This window comes from Ascaphus truei, chromosome 4 (genome assembly GCF_040206685.1).
Source record: "Ascaphus truei isolate aAscTru1 chromosome 4, aAscTru1.hap1, whole genome shotgun sequence".
Taxonomy (NCBI): domain Eukaryota; kingdom Metazoa; phylum Chordata; class Amphibia; order Anura; family Ascaphidae; genus Ascaphus; species Ascaphus truei.
Window position 1 is genome coordinate 365,695,001 of NC_134486.1, and position 8,058 is coordinate 365,703,058.

The 8,058-nt window shown below is 50.6% G+C and overlaps 1 protein-coding gene across 5 annotated transcripts in view; it reads right to left on the reverse strand.

Annotated features, from left to right (window-relative positions):
* The window catches only part of ROCK2 (Rho associated coiled-coil containing protein kinase 2), a 231,759-nt gene that overhangs the window by 63,923 nt on the left and 159,778 nt on the right, over positions 1–8,058 (reverse strand). The gene's annotated exons all lie outside the window — the stretch shown is intronic.

Here is an 8,058-nt window from a genome sequence, read left to right on the forward strand (position 1 = left end):
CATGAATTGCTTATTCATATTGCAATGGGGAATAGCCTGAAGAAATGGTTAAGAAGCAGATGTCAGGGAGAGAGAAAGAGGCAGAGCGCGATATATAGAGAGGCAGAGCGCGATATATAGAGAGGCAGAGCGCGATATATAGAGAGGCAGAGCGCGAGATATAGAGAGGCAGAGCGCGAGATATAGAGAGGCAGAGCGCGAGATATAGAGAGGCAGAGCGCGATATATAGAGAGGCAGAGCGCGAGATATAGAGAGGCAGAGCGCGATATATAGAGAGGCAGAGCGCGATATATAGAGAGGCAGAGCGCGAGATATAGAGAGGCAGAGCGCGAGATATAGAGAGGCAGAGCGCGAGATATAGAGAGGCAGAGCGCGAGATAGAGAGAGGCAGAGCGCGAGATATAGAGAGGCAGAGCGCGAGATATAGAGAGGCAGAGCGCGATATATAGAGAGGCAGAGCGCGAGATATAGAGAGGCAGAGCGCGATATATAGAGAGGCAGAGCGCGATATATAGAGAGGCAGAGCGAGATATATAGAGAGGCAGAGCGCGATATATAGAGGCAGAGCGCGAGATATAGAGGCAGAGCGCGATATATAGAGAGGCAGAGCGCGATATATAGAGAGGCAGAGCGCGAGATATATAGAGAGAGGCAGAGCGCGATATATAGAGAGGCAGAGCGCGATATATAGGGAGGCAGAGCGCGATATATAGAGAGGCAGAGCGCGATATATAGAGAGGCAGAGCGCGATATATAGAGAGGCAGAGCACGAGGTATAGAGAGGCAGAGCGCGATATATAGAGAGGCAGAGCGCGATATATAGAGAGGCAGAGCGCGAGGTATAGAGAGGCAGAGCGCGATATATAGAGAGGCAGAGCGCGATATATAGAGAGGCAGAGCGCGATATATAGAGAGGCAGAGCGCGATATATAGAGAGGCAGAGCGCGATATATAGAGAGGCAGAGCGCGATATATAGAGAGGCAGAGCGCGATATATAGAGAGGCAGAGCGCGAGATATAGAGAGAGGCAGAGCGCGATATATAGAGAGGCAGAGCGCGATATATAGAGAGGCAGAGCGCGATATATAGAGAGGCAGAGCGCGATATATAGAGAGGCAGAGAGCGATATATAGAGAGGCAGAGCGCGATATATAGAGAGGCAGAGCGCGAGATATAGAGAGGCAGAGCGCGATATATAGAGAGGCAGAGCGCGATATATAGAGAGGCAGAGCGCGATATATAGAGAGGCAGAGCGCGAGATATAGAGAGGCAGAGCGCGATATATAGAGAGGCAGAGCGCGATATATAGAGAGGCAGAGAGCGATATATAGAGAGGCAGAGCGCGATATATAGAGAGGCAGAGCGCGATATATAGAGAGGCAGAGCGCGATATATAGAGAGGCAGAGCGCGAGATATAGAGAGGCAGAGCGCGATATATAGAGAGGCAGAGAGCGATATATAGAGAGGCAGAGCGCGATATATAGAGAGGCAGAGCGCGATATATAGAGAGGCAGAGCGCGAGATATAGAGATTCAGAGCGCGAGATATATAGAGAGGCAGAGCGCGATATATAGAGAGGCAGAGCGTGATATATAGAGGCAGAGCGCGATATATAGAGAGGCAGAGCGCGAGATATAGAGATTCAGAGCGCGAGATATATAGAGAGGCAGAGCGCGATATATAGAGAGGCAGAGCGTGATATATAGAGGCAGAGCGCGATATATAGAGAGAGGCAGAGCGCGATATATAGAGAGGCAGAGCGCGAGATATAGAGATTCAGAGCGCGAGATATATAGAGAGGCAGAGCGCGATATATAGAGAGGCAGAGCGCAATATATAGAGAGGCAGAGCGCGATATATAGAGGCAGAGCGCGATATATAGAGGCAGAGCGCGAGATATAGAGGCAGAGCGCGATATATAGAGAGGCAGAGCGCGAGATATAGAGAGGCAGAGCGCGATATATAGAGAGGCAGAGCGCGATATATAGAGAGGCAGAGCGCGATATATAGAGAGAGGCAGAGCGCGATATATAGAGAGGCAGAGCGCGATATATAGAGAGGCAGAGCGCGATATATAGAGAGGCAGAGCGCGATATATAGAGAGAGGCAGAGCGCGATATATAGAGAGGCAGAGCGCGATATATAGAGAGGCAGAGCGCGATATAGAGAGGCAGAGCGCGATATATAGAGAGGCAGAGCGCGATATATAGAGAGGCAGAGCGCGAGATATAGAGAGGCAGAGCGCGAGATATAGAGAGGCAGAGCGCGATATATAGAGGCAGAGCGCGAGATATAGAGATTCAGAGCGCGAGATATATAGAGAGGCAGAGCGCGATATATAGAGAGGCTGAGCGCAATATATAGAGAGGCAGAGCGCGATATATAGAGAGGCAGAGCGCGATATATAGAGAGGCAGAGCGCGATATATAGAGAGGCAGAGCACGATATATAGAGAGGCAGAGAGCGATATATAGAGAGGCAGAGCGCGATATATAGAGAGGCAGAGAGCGATATATAGAGAGGCAGAGCGCGAGATATAGGGAGGCAGAGCGCGATATATAGAGAGGCAGAGCGCGATATATAGAGAGGCAGAGAGCGATATATAGAGAGGCAGAGCGCGATATATAGAGAGGCAGAGCGCGATATATAGAGAGGCAGAGCGCGATATATAGAGAGGCAGAGCGCGAGATATAGAGAGGCAGAGCGCGATATATAGAGAGGCAGAGAGCGATATAGAGAGAGGCAGAGCGCGATATATAGAGAGGCAGAGCGCGATATATAGGGAGGCAGAGCGCGATATATAGAGAGGCAGAGCACGAGATATAGAGAGGCAGAGCGCGATATATAGAGAGGCAGAGAGCGATATATAGAGAGGCAGAGCGCGATATATAGAGAGGCAGAGCGCAATAAATTGAGAGGCAGAGCGCGATATATAGAGGCAGAGCGCGATATATAGAGGCAGAGCGCGATATATAGAGGCAGAGCGCGATATATAGAGGCAGAGCGCGATATATAGAGAGGCAGAGCGCGAGATATATAGAGGCAGAGCGCGATATATAGAGAGGCAGAGCGCGAGATATATAGAGAGGCAGAGCGCGAGATATAGAGAGGCAGAGCGCGATATATAGAGAGGCAGAGCGCGAGATATATAGAGGCAGAGCGCGATATATAGAGAGGCAGAGCGCGAGATATAGAGAGGCAGAGCGCGATATATAGAGAGGCAGAGCGCGATATAGAGAGGCAAGAGCGCGATATATAGAGAGGCAGAGCGCGATATATAGAGAGGCAGAGCGCGAGATATAGAGAGGAGAGCGCGATATATAGAGAGGCAGAGCGCGAGATATAGAGAGGCAGAGCGCGAGATATAGAGATTCAGAGCGCGAGATATATAGAGAGGCAGAGCGCGAGATATAAGAGAGGCAGAGCGCGAGATATAGAGAGGCAGAGCGCGAGATATAGAGAGGCAGAGCGCGAGATATATAGAGGCAGAGCGCGATATATAGAGAGGCAGAGCGCGAGATATATAGAGAGGCAGAGCGCGAGATATAGAGAGGCAGAGCGCGATATATAGAGAGGCAGAGCGCGAGATATATAGAGGCAGAGCGCGATATATAGAGAGGCAGAGCGCGAGATATAGAGAGGCAGAGCGCGATATATAGAGAGGCAGAGCGCGATATAGAGAGGCAGAGCGCGATATATAGAGAGGCAGAGCGCGATATATAGAGAGGCAGAGCGCGAGATATAGAGAGGCAGAGCGCGATATATAGAGAGGCAGAGCGCGAGATATAGAGAGGCAGAGCGCGAGATATAGAGATCAGAGCGCGAGAAATAGAGAGCAGAGCGCGAGATATAGAGAGGCAGGAGCGCGAGATATAGAGAGGCAGAGCGCGAGATATAGAGAGGCAGAGCGCGAGATATAGAGAGGCAGAGCGCGAGATATAGAGAGGCAGAGCGCGAGATATAGAGAGGCAGAGCGCGATATTAGAGGCAGAGCGCGATATATAGAGAGGCAGAGCGCGAGATATAGAGAGGCAGAGCGCGAGATATAGAGAGGCAGAGCGCGAGATATAGAGAGGCAGAGCGCGATATATAGAGAGGCAGAGCGCGATATATAGAGAGGCAAAGCGCGAGATATAGAGAGGCAGAGCGCGAGATATAGAGAGGCAGAGCGCGAGATATAGAGATTCAGAGCGCGGATATATAGAGAGGCAGAGCGCGAGATATAATAGAGAGGCAGAGCGAGAGATATAGAGAGAGGCAGAGCGCGATGATATAGAGAGGCAGAGCGCGATATATAGAGAGGCAGAGCGCGATATATAGAGAGGCAGAGCGCGATATATAGAGAGGCAGAGCGCGATATATAGAGAGGCAGAGCGCGATATATAGAGAGCAGAGCGCGATATATAGAGAGGCAGAGCGCGATATATAGAGAGGCAGAGCGCGATATATAAGAGGCAGAGCGCGAGATATAGAGAGCAGAGCGCGATATATAGAGAGGCAGAGCGCGATATATAGAGAGCAGAGCGCGATATATAGAGAGGCAGAGCGCGATATATAGAGAGGCAGAGCGCGATATATAGAGAGGCAGAGCGCGATATATAGAGAGGCAGAGCGCGATATATAGAGGCAGAGCGCGATATATAGAGAGGCAGAGCGCGATATATAGAGAGGCAGAGCGCGATATATAGAGAGGCAGAGCGCGATATATAGAGAGGCAGAGCGCGATATATAGAGAGGCAGAGCGCGATATATAGAGAGGCAGAGCGCGAGATATAGAGAGGCAGAGGCCCGCGATATATAGAGGCAGAGCGCGATATATAGAGGCAGAGCGCGATATATAGAGAGGCAGAGCGCGAGATATAGAGAGGCAGAGCGCGATATATAGAGAGGCAGAGCGCGATATATAGAGGCAGAGCGCGATATAGAGAGGCAGAGCGCGATATATAGAGAGGCAGAGCGCGATATATAGAGAGGCAGAGCGCGATATATAGAGAGGCAGAGCGCGATATATAGAGAGGCAGAGCGCGATATATAGAGAGGCAGAGCGCGATATATAGAGAGGCAGAGCGCGATATATAGAGAGGCAGAGCGCGATATATAGAGAGGCAGAGCGCGATATATAGAGAGGCAGAGCGCGATATATAGAGAGGCAGAGCGCGATATATAGAGAGGCAGAGCGCGATATATAGAGAGGCAGAGCGCGATATATAGAGAGGCAGAGCGCGATATATAGAGAGGCAGAGCGCGATATATAGAGAGGCAGAGCGCGATATATAGAGAGCAGAGCGCGATATATAGAGAGGCAGAGCGCGATATATAGAGAGAGCAGAGCGCGATATATAGAGAGAGCAGAGCGCGAGATATAGAGAGGCAGAGCGCGAGATATAGAGAGGCAGAGCGCGAGATATAGAGAGGCAGAGCGCGAGATATAGAGAGGCAGAGCGCGATATATAGAGAGGCAGAGCGCGAGATATAGAGAGGCAGAGCGCGAGATATAGAGAGGCAGAGCGCGAGATATAGAGAGGCAGAGCGCGATATATAGAGAGGCAGAGCGCGATATATAGAGAGGCAGAGCGCGATATATAGAGAGGCAGAGCGCGATATATAGAGAGGCAGAGCGCGATATATAGAGAGGCAGAGCGCGATGTATAGAGAGTCAGAGCGCGATATATAGAGAGGCAGAGCGCGATATATAGAGAGGCAGAGCGCGAGTATAGAGAGAGGCAGAGCGCGATATATAGAGAGGCAGAGCGCGATATATAGAGAGGCAGAGCGTGATATATAGAGAGGCAGAGCGAGAGATATAGAGAGGCAGAGCGCGATATATAGAGAGGCAGAGCGCGATATATAGAGAGGCAGAGCGCGATATATAGAGAGGCAGAGCGCGAGATATAGAGAGGCAGAGCGCGATATATAGAGAGGCAGAGCGCGATATATAGAGAGGCAGAGCGCGATATATAGAGAGGCAGAGCGCGATATATAGAGAGGCAGAGCGCGATATATAGAGAGAGGCAGAGCGCGAGATATAGAGAGGCAGAGCGCGAGATATAGAGAGGCAGAGCGCGAGATATAGAGAGGCAGAGCGCGAGATATAGAGAGGCAGAGCGCGATATATAGAGAGGCAGAGCGCGATATATAGAGAGGCAGAGCGCGATATATAGAGAGGCAGAGCGCGATATATAGAGAGGCAGAGCGCGATATATAGAGAGGCAGAGCGCGAGATATAGAGAGGCAGAGCGCGATATATAGAGAGGCAGAGCGCGATATATAGAGAGGCAGAGCGAGAGATATAGAGAGGCAGAAGCGCGAGATATAGAGAGGCAGAGCGCGATATATAGAGGCAGAGCGCGAGATATAGAGAGGCAGAGCGCGATATATAGAGAGGCAGAGCGCGATATATATAGAGAGGCAGAGCGCGATATATAGAGAGAGGCAGAGCGCGAGATATAGAGAGGCAGAGCGCGAGATATAGAGAGGCAGAGCGCGAGATATAGAGAGGCAGAGCGCGAGATATAGAGAGGCAGAGCGCGATATATAGAGAGAGGCAGAGCGCGAGATATAGAGAGGCAGAGCGCGAGATATAGAGAGGCAGAGCGCGAGATATAGAGAGGCAGAGCGCGATATATAGAGAGGCAGAGCGCGATATATAGAGAGGCAGAGCGCAATATATAGAGAGGCAGAGCGCGATATATAGAGAGGCAGAGCGCGATATATAGAGAGGCAGAGCGCGATGTATAGAGATTCAGAGCGCGATATATAGAGAGGCAGAGCGCGATATATAGAGAGGCAGAGCGCGAGATATAGAGAGAGGCAGAGCGCGATATATAGAGAGGCAGAGCGCGATATATAGAGAGGCAGAGCGTGATATATAGAGAGGCAGAGCGAGAGATATAGAGAGGCAGAGCGCGATATATAGAGAGGCAGAGCGCGATATATAGAGAGGCAGAGCGCGATATATAGAGAGGCAGAGCGCGAGATATATAGAGAGGCAGAGCGCGAGATATAGAGAGGCAGAGCGCGATATATAGAGAGGCAGAGCGCGATATATAGAGAGGCAGAGCGCGATATATAGAGAGGCAGAGCGCGATATATAGAGAGGCAGAGCGCGAGATATAGAGAGGCAGAGCGCGAGATATAGAGAGGCAGAGCGCGATATATAGAGAGGCCAGAGCGCGAGATATATAGAGAGGCAGAGCGCGATATATAGAGAGGCAGAGCGCGATATATAGAGAGGCAGAGCGCGATATATAGAGAGGCAGAGCGCGATATATAGAGAGGCAGAGCGCGATATATAGAGAGGCTAGAGAGCGCGATATATATAGAGAGGCAGAGCGCGATATATAGAGAGGCAGAGCGCGATATATAGAGAGGCAGAGCGCGATATATAGAGAGGCAGAAGCGCGAGATATAGAGAGGCAGAGCGCGATATATAGAGAGGCAGAGCGCGATATATAGAGAGGCAGAGCGCGATATATAGAGAGGCAGAGCGCGATATATAGAGAGGCAGCGATATTGAGAGCAGAGCGATATATAGAGAGGCAGAGCGCGATATATAGAGAGGCGAGCGCGATATAGAGAGCAGAGCGCGATATATAGAGAGGCAGAGCGCGAGATATAGAGAGGCAGAGCGCGAGATATAGAGAGGCAGAGCGCGATATATAGAGAGGCAGAGCGCGATATATAGAGAGGCAGAGCGCGATATATAGAGAGGCAGAGCGCGATATATAGAGAGGCAGAAGCGCGATATATAGAGAGGCAGAGCGCGATATATAGAGAGGCAGAGCGCGAGATATAGAGAGGCAGAGCGCATATATAGAGAGGCAGAGCGCGATTATATAGAGAGGCAGAGCGCGATATATAGAGAGGCAGAGCGCGATATATAGAGAGGCAGCCGATAGAGAGGCAGAGCGCGATATATAGAGAGGCAGAGCGCGATATATAGAGAGGCAGAGCGCGATATATAGAGAGGCAGAGCGCGATATATAGAGAGGCAGAGCGCGATATTTAGAGAGGCAGAGCGCGATATATAGAGAGGCAGAGCGCGAGATTATAGAGA